Genomic DNA, 17,363 nt, shown 5'->3' on the forward strand with positions numbered 1-17,363 from the left:
CCCTTTCAGAAAATTATAAATAATTTTACGCATTCGGCGACAAACCACACTCCAGAACAGCTCATGTTTAAAAAGCCCAAACAAAATAAGTGGACAGAAATTTGGCCGAAATTTGCAAATCAAAACATCTCTTTCGACGAAAAGATCAAGCAAGCGATCATTTTTCTAAATCACCAACCACGATTGAGGAAGAAATATTTTGATAAGACTAACTGGGAAAAGAACATTCTTCGTCGGTGATAAAGTCCTGATTAGAAGTCATGTGAAATCGTCAGTATTGTCAGAAGAATAAGAAGTGGACATTTTTAATAGAGAATGTACCCCATCCCGGTGTGTATCTTAGTGTATCCTAGCACCCTTAAACAAAAAGGAATATATCCTCAAGACATTAAGTATAATATAGATTACAAAAAAAAGAATGACTTACAGTTACCCATCTTGGGCTGATTTTCTTTTTCACTGTTTTATTAAAAATTTTCAGCTAAACACGTTAACTGTATAAAGATGTTTCCTGCACTCGTAAGAAAGTTTTTTTAAGTCCAACACCTAAAAATTGATTATATTATGTGATATGTGAATGTACAGGAAGTTATACCGAAATAATGTACCATCAAGGTAGCACATTTTCTACATATTTTGAGTGTGAAGTAAAATTTTGTAAAGATGCTTCCGGGAAAATGTTGATAAAACAAATATTTCTAATGGAAAGGAATAAGGATAATGTAGTGTGTGGAACAACATAAAATGTTTTTCTTTAAAATCATTGCTAATTAAATATAAGACCAACTGTAAAATTGTTCCTAATCTAACAGGACAATTAGGTCACAAATAGTGGAAACATAGCATGAGCCAAAACCTTACGAGAGTTATGGTTCTCTATAGACACAGCAATACAAGAAGACTCGGAAGAGTAAAGTCCTTTCAACTTGTAATTCACGAAAGATAAGTTACTTGCACTCAATCAGGAATAGTTTTACATCCTTTTTTTCTTTTAGTAGAAATGAATAGTACTATTTTCTATACATATCGTTTGGGACTAGATTTGAGATTTAAAAAAAAACGGAGTCGTATGAATATAAACTTGACTAAAAGAACGATGTTAGTTTTGTGAAGATAAGCAAACACAACAGTCGCATGAAATTCGTAGCGCCTATAATTGGTAGTACTAAAATTCTGAATAGTGATAAGTCCAAAAAGGGCAAAGAAACAAGGAAATATGTATAATGCACATAAAATGCAAAAATTTTTGTCCAAACAAAAGAAAATACCTTACTCATAGGACAGGTAAACGATTACCCTATCAACATCATTGCTTCACCGGGGGACCTTAACAAAAAGGGCTATATTCTAAATTTCTAGATGTATTGGACTACTTCTTTAACCACACTCAAACTGTTCATAGACAGTAAATTGGAAAGGATAAGGATACAAAAATGTTACCTGATATATTTTAAATATGTCTGTTGAACATCATTACTCGAAGTACTGGAATACTTTAGGGTCTTTCGAGCCAACCTGACATCATTATGTTTGAAAAATAAGTTCTCGATGCAAAAGGTTGGATAGATATGTGTGTTCGCGCTGTATATTTCTATACACATTTTTAAAGTAGTACCTTCGAAGTTAACGAAGTACACCACGGAAAAATTTCATCTACATAAACGGTTTCCAGACGTTTCCATGTACAGTAGATGTCACAATGCATATACAATGAATTTTCAAACAGTATAAATGCCTTTTAATCATTACAGCTTTCTTAGTTAAATAAAACCTGTAAAATAATTAAATATTTACACCAAAGCATCTACTGAAACGTTGTACAATACCCTCTATTCAATAGATGTAGAAAAATATATAATCAAATGTTTTGTATTACTGACGTCATACTTTTGACATATGACTAAAATGTTTTGTATTTATATAATATGTGACAGCCAATGATTATTTTGTCAACCACTGAATGTATAGGTGGTAGGAAAAAGGATAGGAATTTGAAAATTTAAAGTGAAATTTTGCGATCGGAGTGAACTGACAAAATATATCAGGCATTTAATAAATTAACCGTCTTCCACATTGGGGGCCATGTAACATCATAAATTAAGGGTCGACCTGCGACAGCAATCGCACAACTTGCGTACGGGGCGCTATACGCCGCCGCGAGCGCTAAGCTCTTATTCGTTTATAGCTCATGTTATTCTGCTCTTTCAGCCATTCTGATTGTTTTGATTTACTCCCAATTGAGAAGTGCTCATTTCGGCATTTCACTTTTGCATATTTATCATTTTGCTAATAATATGCTCATTAGCTTTTTACAGTTGAATTGATTAACGTAGTCTCATGTACTGTTCGTTCATTTCAGCCTGTTTATATTTTGATGTTATTTAAATACTGTAATAATTATCGGACGCGTTTCTTCCGTCAAACTTGTCTAAAATATTCTAGATGTGGGATTTGTTCTGTGATGCAGGTGTAAGGTTTTGAATATAAATTATATACGAAACTGTGCTTTAAAAGGAATTTATATTTTATTTTCAGTTTGTACTACATAAGACAATTTTGTGAGATGAGGGAGAAATTTGAGGGGCGAACCCATGGAAATAGTGTTAAGAAATCTACTTTAAAAATAAAAATTTGTGACACTGAAAGACGTGGCACTTTTAATTCCCACATATGCAGAGTTATGTAAGAGTTTTACTAACATTTAACTCTCGCACGACTGTAAAGACGAGTGACGTAGATATCAGTGCTAGTTGTGTTGAGAAGCAGCTGAAATCGCAAACATTGACAAAGCTTCACGATCGTTGTGTCACACTGGTGGTATGGGTTAGCCTTCTTTTAATCACTATCCATCGTAGGTCAGTCACAAAAAAAAGAAAAAAAATGGGTTCCCGGTAGATCGAAGGAAGCAGCAGGTCATGCCCACCTGCAAGAATCGTATCATAATTGAACCAAAAAATTAATGTCCAGTATCCTTGAAAGGCAATTTTGTTAGAATCTTAGAACTTGTTCTGAGCTCAAACATGGAAACCACCTTGGATTTCGAAAACATCGAACATGCGAAACAAAAGTCGCAGTTTTTTCGCGTGACATCCTGAAAACCACGGGTCAAGATAGTAAGACATATGCAATATTTCTCGATTTCCGTGAAGGATTTCATTCAGCACCACTACTGTGATTAATATGAATTACAGTGGTATGGGATGTGAGTGGACTAAGGATTTTTTTGTCAGAGAGAACGCAGCAAGTTGTCTTGGATGGATAGTCGGCAGCAGATATAGAAGCAATTTCAGGCTGGCTCAGGGCACCGTAGTGGTGACGTTGTCGTTAATGTTGCGTGCAAATGATCTTGCAGAGAACATTTTAGTAACCTCAGGATTTTGGCAGGTGATGCAGTTACCTGTAATGAGGTACTAACTGATAAAATCTCAATAAATATTTTTGAATCACATTTGAAAGTAGTTAAAAGACTGGCAACATACTTTAAATGTTCAGAAATGTAAAAGATGGTACACTTTCACAAAACGAAAGCAAAGTGGTGCCCGAGGTGACAGTATGAACATATAAAGTTGATCGTCGGTAAAGCAGATGCCAGACTGAGATTCATTGGAAGAATCGTAAGGACATGCAATCCGACAACAAAGGAAGTAGGTTACACTACGCTTGTGCGCCCACTGCTTGAATACTGCTCAGCAGTGTGGGATCCGCACCAGATAGAGTTGATAGAAGAGATAGAGAAGATCCAACGGAGAGCAGCGCGCTTCGTTACAGGATCATTTAGTAATCGCGAAAGCGTTACGGAGATGATAGATAAACTCCAGTGGAAGACTCTGCAGGAGAGACGCTCAGTAGCTCGGTACGGGCTTTTGTTAAAGTTTCGAGAACATGCCTTCACCGAAGAATAAAGCACTATATTGCTCCCTCCTACGTATATCTCGCGAAGAGACCATGAGGATAAAATCAGAGAGATTAGAGCCCACACAGAAGCATACCGACAATCCTTCTTTCCACGTACAACACGGGACTGGAATAGAAGGGAGAACCGATTGAGGTACTCAGGGTACCCTCCGCCATACACTGTCAGGTGGCTTGCGGAGTATGGATGTAGATGTAGATGTAGATGTAGAATATCAACGACTCATGACTAGACTCAGTCAACTCCTGTAAATATGAGTGTAACATTCTGAAGGGTTGTGAAGTGAAATGATGGCATAGGCTGTGACGTAGGTCAAGCAGGTGGTAGACTTCGGTGGTCTTGCGGTAGTGTTCTCGCTTCCCACCACGGGGTCCCGGGTTCGATTCCCGGCCAGGTCAGTGATTTTCCTGCCTGGAGATGACTGGGTGTCGGTGTGTCGCCTCCATTACCATCATTCGTCCCCATTACGGTCGGAGGAAGGCAATGGCAAACCACTTGCGCTAGGACATTGCGTAGTCGGCGGTGCGGGTCTCCCGCATCGTTGCCGTTCCCTACGCTCCTCGGAGTATGGGACCTCACCGTCAGACTTCGGTTCATTGTTAAAATACTAGGGAAATACAATATTTCTATAAAGGTTATTGTTACAAAATAGTGACCAATCGTAGAATACATATATGTCGAACCCGAGAGAAACAGAACGAATGGGGATATTCAATGTGTACAGAGAACAGCAGCACGTATAATCACAGGTTTGTTTGACCCATGGGAGAGTGTAACGGAAATGACGAAACTGAACTGGAGACAGAGGCGAGCTTACTAAGTTCAAAGAACTAGCTTTAAATGGTGAATCGATGAATACACAGCAAGCTGTATGCTTACAGCGCCCACTGACGCGTTTCAGCAACCAACCATACCGCGCTTCAAACGTGAATGGAACGTCAAGAATCCTTTATCACTGGTTCAATGGGAAGTACCCTCTGGCAAGCATCTCACTATGGTTTGGACTGTGATGACGAAGATGCATATTTAGAATTATTGTTATAAAGAAAACTGTTTTCATGTTTGCAAGTCTCAGAGGACTTACACACGTGGTGGCACTGCGAACAGTAGAAGCTACGTACAACTCACGTCACCTCTTCAGAGTGAACTAGAACTCCACCGACGAAACTTCGTAAGTTCTTCGGGGATACTGTCTGAGTATTTTGGTATAAGGGCCCGTGGTCTCTGCTGGCTCTTTACAAAGCAATAACATAATTCTCATTTGACAGGCGTTGTCAGATGAGTACGTCGTCATCGTCTCGTTTTCCCATTGCATTCAGTGAACCCATAGACAAGACGCATATAGGGTTATTCTTCTCCAGTAAACCTATCCATGCTTAGGTGTATCACTGATAAGGTTATCTAACACTGAAGGAAAAACCAATCGGTGACTGCAGCGAGCAGTACTGAATGTCAGCTCGGGCACCAAGGCCTCGCAGCTGTCAGCAGCGAGTACCGCGGTTCAGTGGGACACCTTTATTTCCAAACAAGGTTAACGCAGCGCATGCCGGCGACAGTTTCAATACAGTACTAATACACGGAAATCAAGCGAAATGCAATTACCCTATAACGAGCCACAGATACGAGTTCCTAGTACCAAAATAGTCGGACAATATCACCTAAAGTTTATCGGAGGAATTCTGGTTTACCCTGTATACATGGATTATTGCCTTTTCGTTTACGATGGGAACGCGTCTCAGATACGTTACAAGTAACATATGCTGAGCTATGTAAACTATATTCTATTTTAGAATATTCTTTATCAAATATCACTTTTAAAATCCGTGTCTGTAATTCGGTTATGTCGTCTCCCATGGGAGATCTGCTCGTAACTTAATATTTACTATCTGGTCCGAAAAACACTAATGAAACTGTAGTCACGATGGGTAGATCACAGCCGGCCCAAGTAGCCGAGCGGTTCTAGGCGTTACAGTCTAGAACCGCGCGACCGCTACGGTCGCAGGTTCGAATCCTGTCTCGGGCATGGATGTGTGTGATGTCCTTAGGTTAGTTAGGTTTAAGTAGTTCTACGTTCTAGGGCACTGATGACCACAGCAGGTAAGTCCAATAGTGCTCAGAGCCATTTGAACCATTTTTGGTAGGTCACATAACTAATGAGGAGGTACTGAATAGAATTGGGAAGAAGACGGATTTGTGGCAAAACTTGACTAAAGCAGGTATAGGTTGGTAGGACACGTTGTGAGGCATCAAGGGATCACTAATTTAGTATTGGAGGGAAGCGTGGAGGGACAAAATCGCAGAGGGAGAACAAGGCATGAATACACTAAGCAGATTCAGAATAATGTAGGTTGCAGTAGCTTCTCAAATGGCTCTGAGCACTATGCGACTGAACTACTGAGGTCATCAGTCGCCTAGTAGCTTCTCAGAGATGAAGTACTTGCACGGAGAGCTGCATCAAACCAGTCTCTGGACTGAAGACCATAACAGCAACAACAGTCACGGTTGTAAAACTTGAGGCAACACAGTTCTTGTGGCGTTCTGGCAAGTGGCGTAGTTTGGACGGAGGATTGGTGTGCAAATTTCACTGGGTACAGATTTCAGTGTCTGCAGTTTACAAGAGACTAAACATGTGCTTGGCCGGCCATTCCTGTGGTGCCAGTCTGTGCTGTCAGTGGCCACGTTTTCTGAAAGCATTCTGCCGTTGATTTGAAAGCGCGAGGGAACATGTGCGAACTTGTAAGCTAACCACTTGCCGAATTTCTTTTCGAAATCATTCGTACCAATTACACAGCGTGTAATTCCACGTACAAAAGCAATAAAACTGTGAATATTTATTAATTCGTAAGAATACTGCTTAAAACCGTTGTTAGTGATTTTATCATTTGTCTTATTCACCGACACGAAAAGAACTTTCAGGTTTTCAATTTAAAAAGATGTGAGTTCAGATACTCTCAATTGAAATTAACATAAATCATAATTTCACTTGAAATTAACGTAAAGTTTTTTGTAATTCTTTGGAACTTTTGTGCAGAAACTGGTGTATATAACACACATAGGTGAATGCTAAACCAAATTTTCCAGAGCGTGGCTTTTTCCTGTAAATACTCCGCTTCTGCTGATCTAGGGTTACAGTAATTATATATTGCTCTGCAAAGTTTCAGGAAGAGCTAGGCAAAGCAACATAATGTATTAACTACTAACAAGGGGAGGCCACGTCGTTGGCATTACGGATTTACTTCAAACTCAGCAAACCTTTAGGAGGCCATTAAAACAACATAATGTGCAAGTTCTTGTGGCTCAGATGGAAACCCAGTTCTAAACGAAGAAGGGAAAGCAGAAAGGTGGAAGGAGTATATAGAAGGTCTATGCAAGGGCGATGTACTTGAGGACAATATTATGGAAATGGAAGAGGATGTAGATGAAGTTGAAATGGGATATATGATACTGAGTGAAGAGTTTGAGAGAGCACTCAAAGACCTGAGTCGAAACAAGGCCCCCGGAGTAGACAACATTCCATTGGAACAACTGACGGCCTTGGGAGAGCTAGTCCTGACAAAACTCTACCATCTGGTGAGCAAGATTTATGAGACAGGCGAAATATCCTCAGACTTCAAGAAGAATATAATAATTCCAATCCCAAAGAAAGCAAGTGTTGACAGATGTGAAAATTACCGAACTATCAGTTTAATAAGTCACAGCTGCAAAATACTAATTCTTTACACACGAATGGAAAAACTAGTAGAAGCCGACCTCGGAGAAGATCAGTTTGGATTCCGTAGAAATGTTGGAACACGTGAGGCAATACTGACCCTACGACTTATCTTAGAAGCTAGATTAAGAAAGGGCAAACCTACATTTCTAGCAATTGTAGACTTAGAGAAAGCTTTTGACAATATTGACTGGAATACTCTCTTTCAAATTCTGAAGGTGGCAGGGGTAAAACACAGGGAGCGAAAGGCTATTTACAATTTGTACAGAAACCAGGTGGGAGTCGAGGGGGCACAAAATGGAAGCAGCAGTTGGGAAGGGAGTGAGACAGGGTTGTAGCCAGTCCCCGATGTTATTCAATCTGTATATTGAGCAAGTAATAAAGGAAACAAAAGAAAAGTTCGGAGTAGGTATTAAAACCCATGGAGAAGAAATAAATTACGATGACATCGTAATTCTGTCAGAGACAGCAAAGTACTTGGAAGAGCAGTTGAACGGAATGGATAGTGTCTTGAAAGGAGGATATAAGATGACCATAAACAAAAGCAAAATGAGGATAATGGAATGTAGTCGAATTAAGTCGGGTGATGCTGAGGGAATTAGATTAGGAAATGAGACACTGAAAGTAGTTAAAGTTTTGCTATTTGGGGAGCAAAATAACTGATGATGGTCGAAGTAGAGAGGATATAAAATGTAGACTGACAATGGCAAGTAAAGGGTTTCTCAAGAAGAGAAAATTGTGAACATCGAGTATAGATTTAAGTGTCAGGAAGACATTTCTGAAAGTATTTGTATGGAGTGTAGCCACGTATGGAAGTGCAACATAAATAGTTTGAACAAGAAGAGAATGGAAGCTTTCGAAATGTGGTGCTACAGAAGAATGCTGAAGATTAGATGGGTAGATCACATAACTAATGAGGAAGTATTGAATAGGATTGGGGAGAAGAGAAGTTTGTGGCACAAGTTGACCAGAAGAAGGGATCGGTTGGTAGGATATGTTCTGAGGCATCAAGGGATCACCAATTTGGTATTGGAGGGCAGCGTGGAGGGTAAAAATCGTAGAGGGAGACCAAGAGGTGAATACATTAAGCCGATTCAGAAGGATGTAGGTTGCAGTGGGTACTGGGAGATGATGAGGCTTGCACAGGATAGAGTAGCATTGAGAGCTGCATCAAACCAGTCTCAGGACTGAAGACCACAACAACAACAACAAAAACAACACTGGGCAAGTTGTATGGTGCCAATTCCGGGAAAATCTTAAGAGAAGTGTCACGTGTCTGTTACGTACCACCACAAGGTGTTAGCCGTAACAAGCCAGCACGGTCACGTGGTCAGCCTTGGCGGTTAGCAAGCCTGTCGAGGACGGGGCGACCGTTTGAAACCTCGTAAAATTTAATTCTTAATCTGTATTTTCTTTCATCACTAGTCAGGTTATTTAATTTGGATGACATTTGAAAAGCAATATAATGAAAAGAAACACTTGCATTTTCATGAAGCTGTAGTGAATCTCATACCTTACTTGACTTTTTACTATTTTCAATTAAATTTTCATGGACAAAGGACAGGCTTGGAAACAGCAAGTTAAAGCTGGATAAATAATGATTCGAATCACGTTATTCCGTACTACAGTAAGTCAGTGTGCCACGCCGCAAGACCAATGTAGAATTTTAATCGTCGGATGTGCTCTCATTGTCGAACGCTGCAGGATGGTATCTGTCACTAGAATGAAATTTTCACTCTACAGCGGAGTGTGTGCTGATATGAAACCTCCTGGCAGATTAAAACTGTGTGCCCGGCTGAGACTCGAACTCGGGACCTTTGCCTTTCGCGGCAACTGCTGTACCATCTGACCTACCCAAGCACGATTCACACCCCGTCCAAGGTGGTCAGTGAGTGACATGTCTCTAAAGAGGCTCTTAAAGTGGCACAGAAAACGAGGTCTGCCACAAGAGTTCAGCTTCTGGAAGTTAAATATATGAGCAGTGATAAAGAATTAAATTTGAGCTGCAGTCGAACCGTCGCCTCATACACTTTCGTTTTTAGAAGCTCGAACGCTAACAACTCGACCACCATGGTTTCAAACATTCGGTATTTTGCACAAATACATGCGCCAGATAATAGACGCGCAAAATTTCTCTTGCGATTTTCTCAGAACTACCAGAGTACTGCACCTAACTACTTGCACATCGTGTGGCACTAATGACCTACTAAAGTAATAAATCAAAAGCACCAGTTTGCCATTGTTCTACTGGAAGTCTACAGAGTTAGAAGTAAACCTGCGACCCCAGAGCCGCGGCCTCCCCTTTTTAGTGGAAGTCAGTGGTCAATGACGTTGTCAGAGGTCTCCCGGTCTAGTGCAGAATGTTGCACGCCACACGGCGTAACGTAAGCGTCGCCATGACGCCAAATGCTGTTAGGCTCCGCAATGCGAGGCAGTCGAAGGAAAGTGAGAAGATTATGTGAGTCGATCAGCGAGCAGTTGGGTGCGCTGCCGTGGTGAACTTCATCACAACACGGCGGGGAGACAAAACTTGCATAACTTCACAGGGGAGAATCATCAAGAACTGGAAGAAGTGCGAAGTGTGACAAGCGTAGCCCAGGAGTTTGGTGTTGTTCGCACCACTGTTTAACTTGTATGGGAGCATTCAGAACATCAGACACTGCTGCCGAAGGAGAGGGTCTGATGGAGGGCGGTCACCTGCACCACAGATGACTGGAGCGCACGGCACGCAGCCCCGCACACCACAGCGGCGCAGCCGCCACCCTGCCCGACCACCAGTACACCGTGGTCCGCCCACAGTGTACTACATCTAACGAGGCAAGTTCAGTTCTTTTCTCGTCTTTGTTAAATTGTATACTAACGGGATGTACCTCAAGAGCTGCGATGTGAGTTAAACTGACATTGTTTTTTTTTTTTTTTTTTTTTTTTTTTTTTTTTAAGTGAAACTAACTTTGAACAGCACTCCCTGTTGAGCAGATTCTGAGCTATTATTGTCACCTTTTGTCTTTGAGGAACTGTATGCCGCAGCAGATCCCGCTGTTGGACATCACTAAGTCCGGTGGAGTGCTACTGTGTGACACTGCAGTGCAATGCGACGAAATATATCGCAGGACAAAGCAAGAAAAAGTGCATTTCGTTTTAAAATGAATCGGGCTGCGAGCAAAGCAATGACGCGGACGGCGCTTCGTCGTCACGTCACCGAACTTATGCTTCACAGTCGTAATGAATAGCTACACATAAAATCTATACGAATAAGAAATTAAGGATATATGTCAGGTATGTCTTAAATAACGTTAATTCACACAGTATCAAAATTACGATAACTATTTCATTCAACTTAAACTGCTACAGTAGGTATCTTACATGTTGAAGAGCAGAGGAGAGAAAGACGTGCCTGAAGGAATTTGTCTTACAGGAAAGGAAGACGATTGAGAATCTAGCAAAGATACATAAGTAATTCTCTGACAAATAAAACGTTAAAAATTTAATGGCAATGATTTTTGGTTCTTGGAGCGCTCAACTGCGCGGTTATCAGCGCCCGTACAAGTTCCCAACCTTTGCTCAGCCTAATCTCGCCATGATGAAATGATATCACAACCACCCAGTCATCTCGAGGCAGGTGAAAATCCCTAACCCCGCCAGGAATCGAACCCGAGACCTCGTGCTCGGGAAGCGAGAACGCGGCCGCGAGAGCACGAGGTGCGGGCTAGAAAAGTTAATTTTTTTTACAACACTCGAACATTTCCGGCACCCATTGCGAAGCTGCGAAGAGCACATGGAGTGGACTACCGGGGTCTGCCGTCGCTTGCTCGTGTCGGATGAGAGCAGATCCGGTCTGAGTAGTGATTCTGGACATAGCCCCCCTGTGCAGAGAAGCGGGAACACGTAATGTGCCCGGCAGCACAATCGAGCACCATCACTTTGACGGTCCAGTTGCTGTGGCGTGGGGACGCACTATGTCCCGCTGCATGTGGTGACATCCACACCTTTGAACACGGCACACTCGCCTGTCAACTGTCATCCTTCCAGATGTGCGTCTTTCATGGGCTCATTCGGCCCTGACTATTTTTATTGACTTTAACATTCTCCGTGGTGTCTGTTTGTTCTCCCTACCACTTTCGCGCATCGACGCTCAGAACTTTTTTTTTTTTTTTTTTTTTTTTTTTTTTAGGGAATTGGCTAGATTGAACCTGGGACCTGTTGCTGGTAAGGAGACGCCAGACCACACATGACTTGTAGAATTCAGAACAGTTCAGTGAGACTAGCGATGATATAACCAAATACTTAAAGATTTCAGCGTCAGCTCCACTGCACTCCCTGTAAAAGAATCTTAATACTAACCAAATTTAGTGGAAGGGGTTCAAGGCTTTCCTATTTGTAAAATAACGTCGAAAAAGCAGTTAAATTGACCATTGGAAATTTTATTCTACTCACAAAACATTGTTTATAAATTGCACTATTGATAAAAGGAGATGTTTTAATACAGGATGTGTAAAAACCAACTGCGTTCAACAAAAATGTGAACGAATATTCCCTGAATGGGTTTCCAAGTTGTACAATGGATCGAAGGATGACCTATGCCATATCACATCTATAATCTAGGTTTAAATTAAGTTTCACAAAAGAGAACTATCAAAATGGTCTCCAGTGACCCTCAATTATCTTTAATTACTTATCTAACTTGTCGTAAATTAGTGGCTGATGTGGCTTCTCAATAACTATATAACAGAAAAATCATCGCGTTTCAGATTTTTACTTCAAGTGGCAAATGTGAACACCATGAGCTTTAATTGACGATCGGCACTAGTATTACGCAAAAAGGGGCAACAGATGAGACTTCTGCAGTTCTGAGTGAAGCTTTATGAGCTGTTATGCGGCATCGCGTACATTCATTACCTTGTCGGTGTTCGTCAGGGGGCGGCGGGCAGCACAGCTCCGCTCACCTCGCTGTCTCGGAAGCAACTGTCCTAACGTCTCCTCACTATAATTTACCGAAGTTGGTTTAAAAAAAATATCTGATTGTGTTTTCATCTGACCAATCAGGGTCTTAATGTTAAACTTAGGCTCCGTGTACAAAAATTCTGTCTATCCAATGAGAAACGTTATAGTTTTCGTGGTGGGGAATTGTTTTTAAAGTTTGCAACGAAACAGAGACGTGAAAAAGTCTCACGCTGAAACTTGCAGCTGGTGTGGTCCTTTTAGCGTTATCATAAGATCTATACTGTTCTTCTGGAGGGCTCTAACTTTTAACATGGACTGGGGGGTGGTCCTGATGTAACAGAGACGCTAAAAAGTCTCACACTAAGGCTCTAGCTTTTAACAGGGGCTGGAGACGTGGGTGTCCGTCCCTTATCGTAGGGCCTTCCAACTTAACACAGTTCTGCTATCGACTTCTGTTCTCGTTTCTTCCCTCGGAAATGCGTCTGTCTCACGGTGGGAAGGTATGACATGCATTTAGGCATTCTTGTGTTACTCTGTGGTATTCCATATCTCACTCGTTACTCGTATTACTTTGGTTAATTTAATGTCACGATGTGACATACTACTGGATTTGCTTATCATGTCAGGGTTTTCAGGGAAGGTGTTGTATTTGCCTGACATCTTACAGGACGACAATTCTGAGTTCTCCACTATGTGATTTTGTATGAAATTTAGCCCAAATTTACCCTCCCCAATCTATAAAAGTCTATGTATTACCACAACTATGTAACCACAACTGTTATTCAACTTTATGCTATCATTTGACTAAACATGATCTAATCTCAATTGAACTGTAACTGCTCTGAATACAACTTGTCTTTATATTAAACGAGAAACTGAAGTAAAAACGTTGTCTGACCCTTATCAGAATTTCGACTTACCTCGCTTCTTGACAACATTGTTGCAGATTCTCGAACGCACAACAGTGAACAGCAACTAGGCAGCCGCTAAGCTACAGTGCTATATCTAAATACATCTTCAAACTGTTGGATAAGTTAAAGCACACCAATAAACGCTGGGGTGGGAGAGTAATTATTCCTATGAAATGTTATTCCAGCACAAAGGTTTTAGAATGAAGTACGTATTCAAAAAGACAGAGTAAAGCATGACGTGATTTCAGATATTAAAGATCTGATAAATACTGTCCTTAACAAAGCGAACAACGAGTTAAAAAGGGCACAGTTATAAAAGAGAATTTCTGTAAAAACCAAACAAGTTAGTCAGATGGCATTTGAATGCACGACTACCGGCCGCGGTGGTCTCGCGGTTCTAGGCGCTCAGTCCGGAACCGTGCGACTGCTACGGTCGCAGGTTCGAATCCTGCCTCGGGCATGGATGTGTGTGATGTCCTTAGGTTAGTTAGGTTTAAGTAGTTCTAAGTTCTAGGGGACTAATGACCACAGCAGTTGAGTCCCATAGTGCTCAGAGCCATTTGAACCATTTTTGAATGCACGACTCTGCGAAGTGCGGTGCTCTCTCTCTCAGCTCTAAGCAAGCGAACCAAGTTAACTGGCTGACAACAATCATTCCGACAAACTAGCTACGTAGTGCTACACTCTCATTTCAAAATTCGTCTCTTTAAAAAGAAAAATAAATAAATAAAATTATTCTAAATTTATATTCTTTTCGCATTCCAGTACATACATTGAAAGGGTACAGTACCTCCCGACATTGAAATTAGATACAACATTCTTCATTATGTAACATTGTTGCATTAATTTCTTCTGCAAGCGGTGCTGCTATTCAAGACCATAAAAGCGGGTTAAAAGCTGTGAGCTGTCTGGGGAAGTTAACCTTGCATTACTGCGCAACTGTTTCACCAGGTATCCAGTCTAGCTTACCAAATCCCCAACCAGACTAACATTAGTTATAATCTTTTAATAGTCATACGACAACCGGTGATATATATACACTCCTGGAAATTGAAATAAGAACACCGCGAATTCATTGTCCCAGGAAGGGGAAACTTTATTGACACATTCCTGGGGTCAGATACATCACATGATCACACTGACAGAACCACAGGCAAATAGACACAGGCAACAGAGCATGCACAATGTCGGCACTAGTACAGTGTATATCCACCTTTCGCAGCAATGCAGGCTGCTATTCTCCCATGGAGACGATCGTAGAGATGCTGGATGTAGTCCTGTGGAACGGCTTGCCATGCCATTTCCACCTGCGCCTCAGTTGGACCAGCGTTCGTACTGGACGTGCAGACCGCGTGAGACGACGCTTCATCCAGTCCCAAACATGCTCAATGGGGGACAGATCCGGAGATCTTGCTGGCCAGGGTAGTTGACTTACACCTTCTAGAGCACGTTGGGTGGCACGGGATACATGCGGACGTGCATTGTCCTGTTGGAACAGCAAGTTCCCTTGCCGGTCTAGGAATGGTAGAACGATGGGTTCGATGACGGTTTGGATGTACCGTGCACTATTCAGTGTCCCCTCGACGATCACCAGAGGTGTACGGCCAGTGCAGGAGATCGCTCCCCACACCATGATGCCGGGTGTTGGCCCTGTGTGCCTCGGTCATATGCAGTCCTGATTGTGGCGCTCACCTGCACGGCGCCAAACACGCATACGACCATCATTGGCACCAAGGCAGAAGCGACTCTCATCGCTGAAGACGACACGTCTCCATTCGTCCCTCCATTCACGCCTGTCGCGACACCACTGGAGGCGGGCTGCACGATGTTGGGGCGTGAGCGGAAGGCGGCCTAACGGTGTGAGGGACCGTAGCCCAGCTTCATGGAGACGGTTGCGAATGGTCCTCGCCGATACCTCAGGAGCAACAGTGTCCCTAATTTGCTGGGAAGTGGCGGTGCGGTCCCCTACGGCACTGCGTAGGATCCTACGGTCTTGGCGTGCATCCGTGCGTCGCTGCGGTCTGGTCCCAGGTCGACGGGCACGTGCACCTTCCGCCGACCACTGGCGACAACATCGATGTACTGTGGAGACCTCACGCCCCACGTGTTGAGCAATTCGGCGGTACGTCCTCCCGGCCTCCCGCATGCCCACTATACGCCCTCGCTCAAAGTCCGTCAACTGCACATACGGTTCACGTCCACGCTGTCGCGGCATGCTACCAGTGTTAAAGACTGCGATGGAGCTCCGTATGCCACGGCAAACTGGCTGACACTGACGGCGGCGGTGCACAAATGCTGCGCAGGTAGCGCCATTCGACGGCCAACACCGCGGTTCCTGGTGTGTCCGCTGTGCCGTGCGTGTGATCATTGCTTGTACAGCCCTCTCGCAGTGTCCGGAGCAAGTATGGTGGGTCTGACACACCGGTGTCAATGTGTTCTTTTTTCCATTTCCAGGAGTATATATATATATATATATATATATATATATATATATATATATATATATATATAAGAGAAATTAAATAAAAAGAAATAAATCAGTTTAAATTTGGAAATTTCAATTAACATTGATCATTGAAATTTCAGAATATTAAACTTGATTCATACCTAAACTGGTGCCTTATTTAGCATTGTGAAGTGTGAGATTGTAATCTTACGGAACACATCAAATATGGAGCCAAGATTGGGAGACTGCATACAACACTGCATTCATAAAATAACACACGAAGAACGTTGAAACATATCCAAGAGGAAATTAACCACAACCAACCGGTTCAATTTTCAACCAAAGAAGTTACATTCGTAGCGCAATCCTGTCCGTCATGTAATTACCACACACTGGTATGCTAAATTCATACTAACTCTCTGTGAAATCTTCCCGAAAAGAATAGCTGAGGGCTACTTTGATGATTACACCACATGCTTCACGTGGCCAACTTGGCTTACACAAAGGCTGTAACTCGACAATAATTCTGATAATTAAAATAAATTAGATCTAAAAGCAATTTACAAAAGAAAAACCTTGAACTGGTTACTATCGTCTTACTATTAACCTGATGGGTCAAACAACTGGATAAGCACGTGGTACTGGTCTCACAAAGTACACCCCACGTGGGTTGAACATAAAGAAAAGTTGCTATATTGAAAAATATTGTCAAGACGAGACGTTATAATCTCACGCACATTCGCATTTAAGATTGATGATCTTAGTTAGAGTTACTGATCAACATGTGGTTCCACTTTACTCACAAAGTAGTGACAAAGCAACTATCGGAATATATTCTGAACTTAACACTCGAAATACACTACGTTCCAATTTAAGATAACATTAGATATTTTAGAGCTAAACCTGAAATAAAGGTGATTAAATTTTCAGTTAGGCTGAACTTAAGAAATCCATTGTCCTACGGACTTAGCAGACACGCGCTTAGCCGGAGATCTCACCACTTCAGACACTCGCCGCGGACAGACTGACCTGCTGGGCTCTTACCGAGCGTGCTTCCCTATACAAAACAGAAGTGACCAGAGAGGCAGCTTCCTATACCAACATGACAAGGGACGGACAAGACAATACTAAGGATAGAAACGTCTCTGCTTCTAGAAAACGTAGCTACCTGTTCCGACGTTGGTCCTATTGTTAGCTAGCGGACAGGCTTGTCTGCTACCATCAAGCATGCGCCTAGAAATACATTTGCTCATTCATCCTCGCACACAGAAGGGAAGGGGGATGACAGTATCTTATCATATACAGTATATAAAAGAAAGCGGATGTAGGTTCCGTATGAGACTGTGTGACATGAATTACATATAAACTGTGTTTTAAAGTGTAGTAGTGTGACTGATCGCTCTTGTTTATGTGTAAAAGTAACACGTTTCACTGCTCAGTCTC

The sequence above is a fragment of the Schistocerca gregaria genome, chromosome 8, assembly GCF_023897955.1.
Source record: "Schistocerca gregaria isolate iqSchGreg1 chromosome 8, iqSchGreg1.2, whole genome shotgun sequence".
In the NCBI taxonomy this organism is placed as follows: domain Eukaryota; kingdom Metazoa; phylum Arthropoda; class Insecta; order Orthoptera; family Acrididae; genus Schistocerca; species Schistocerca gregaria.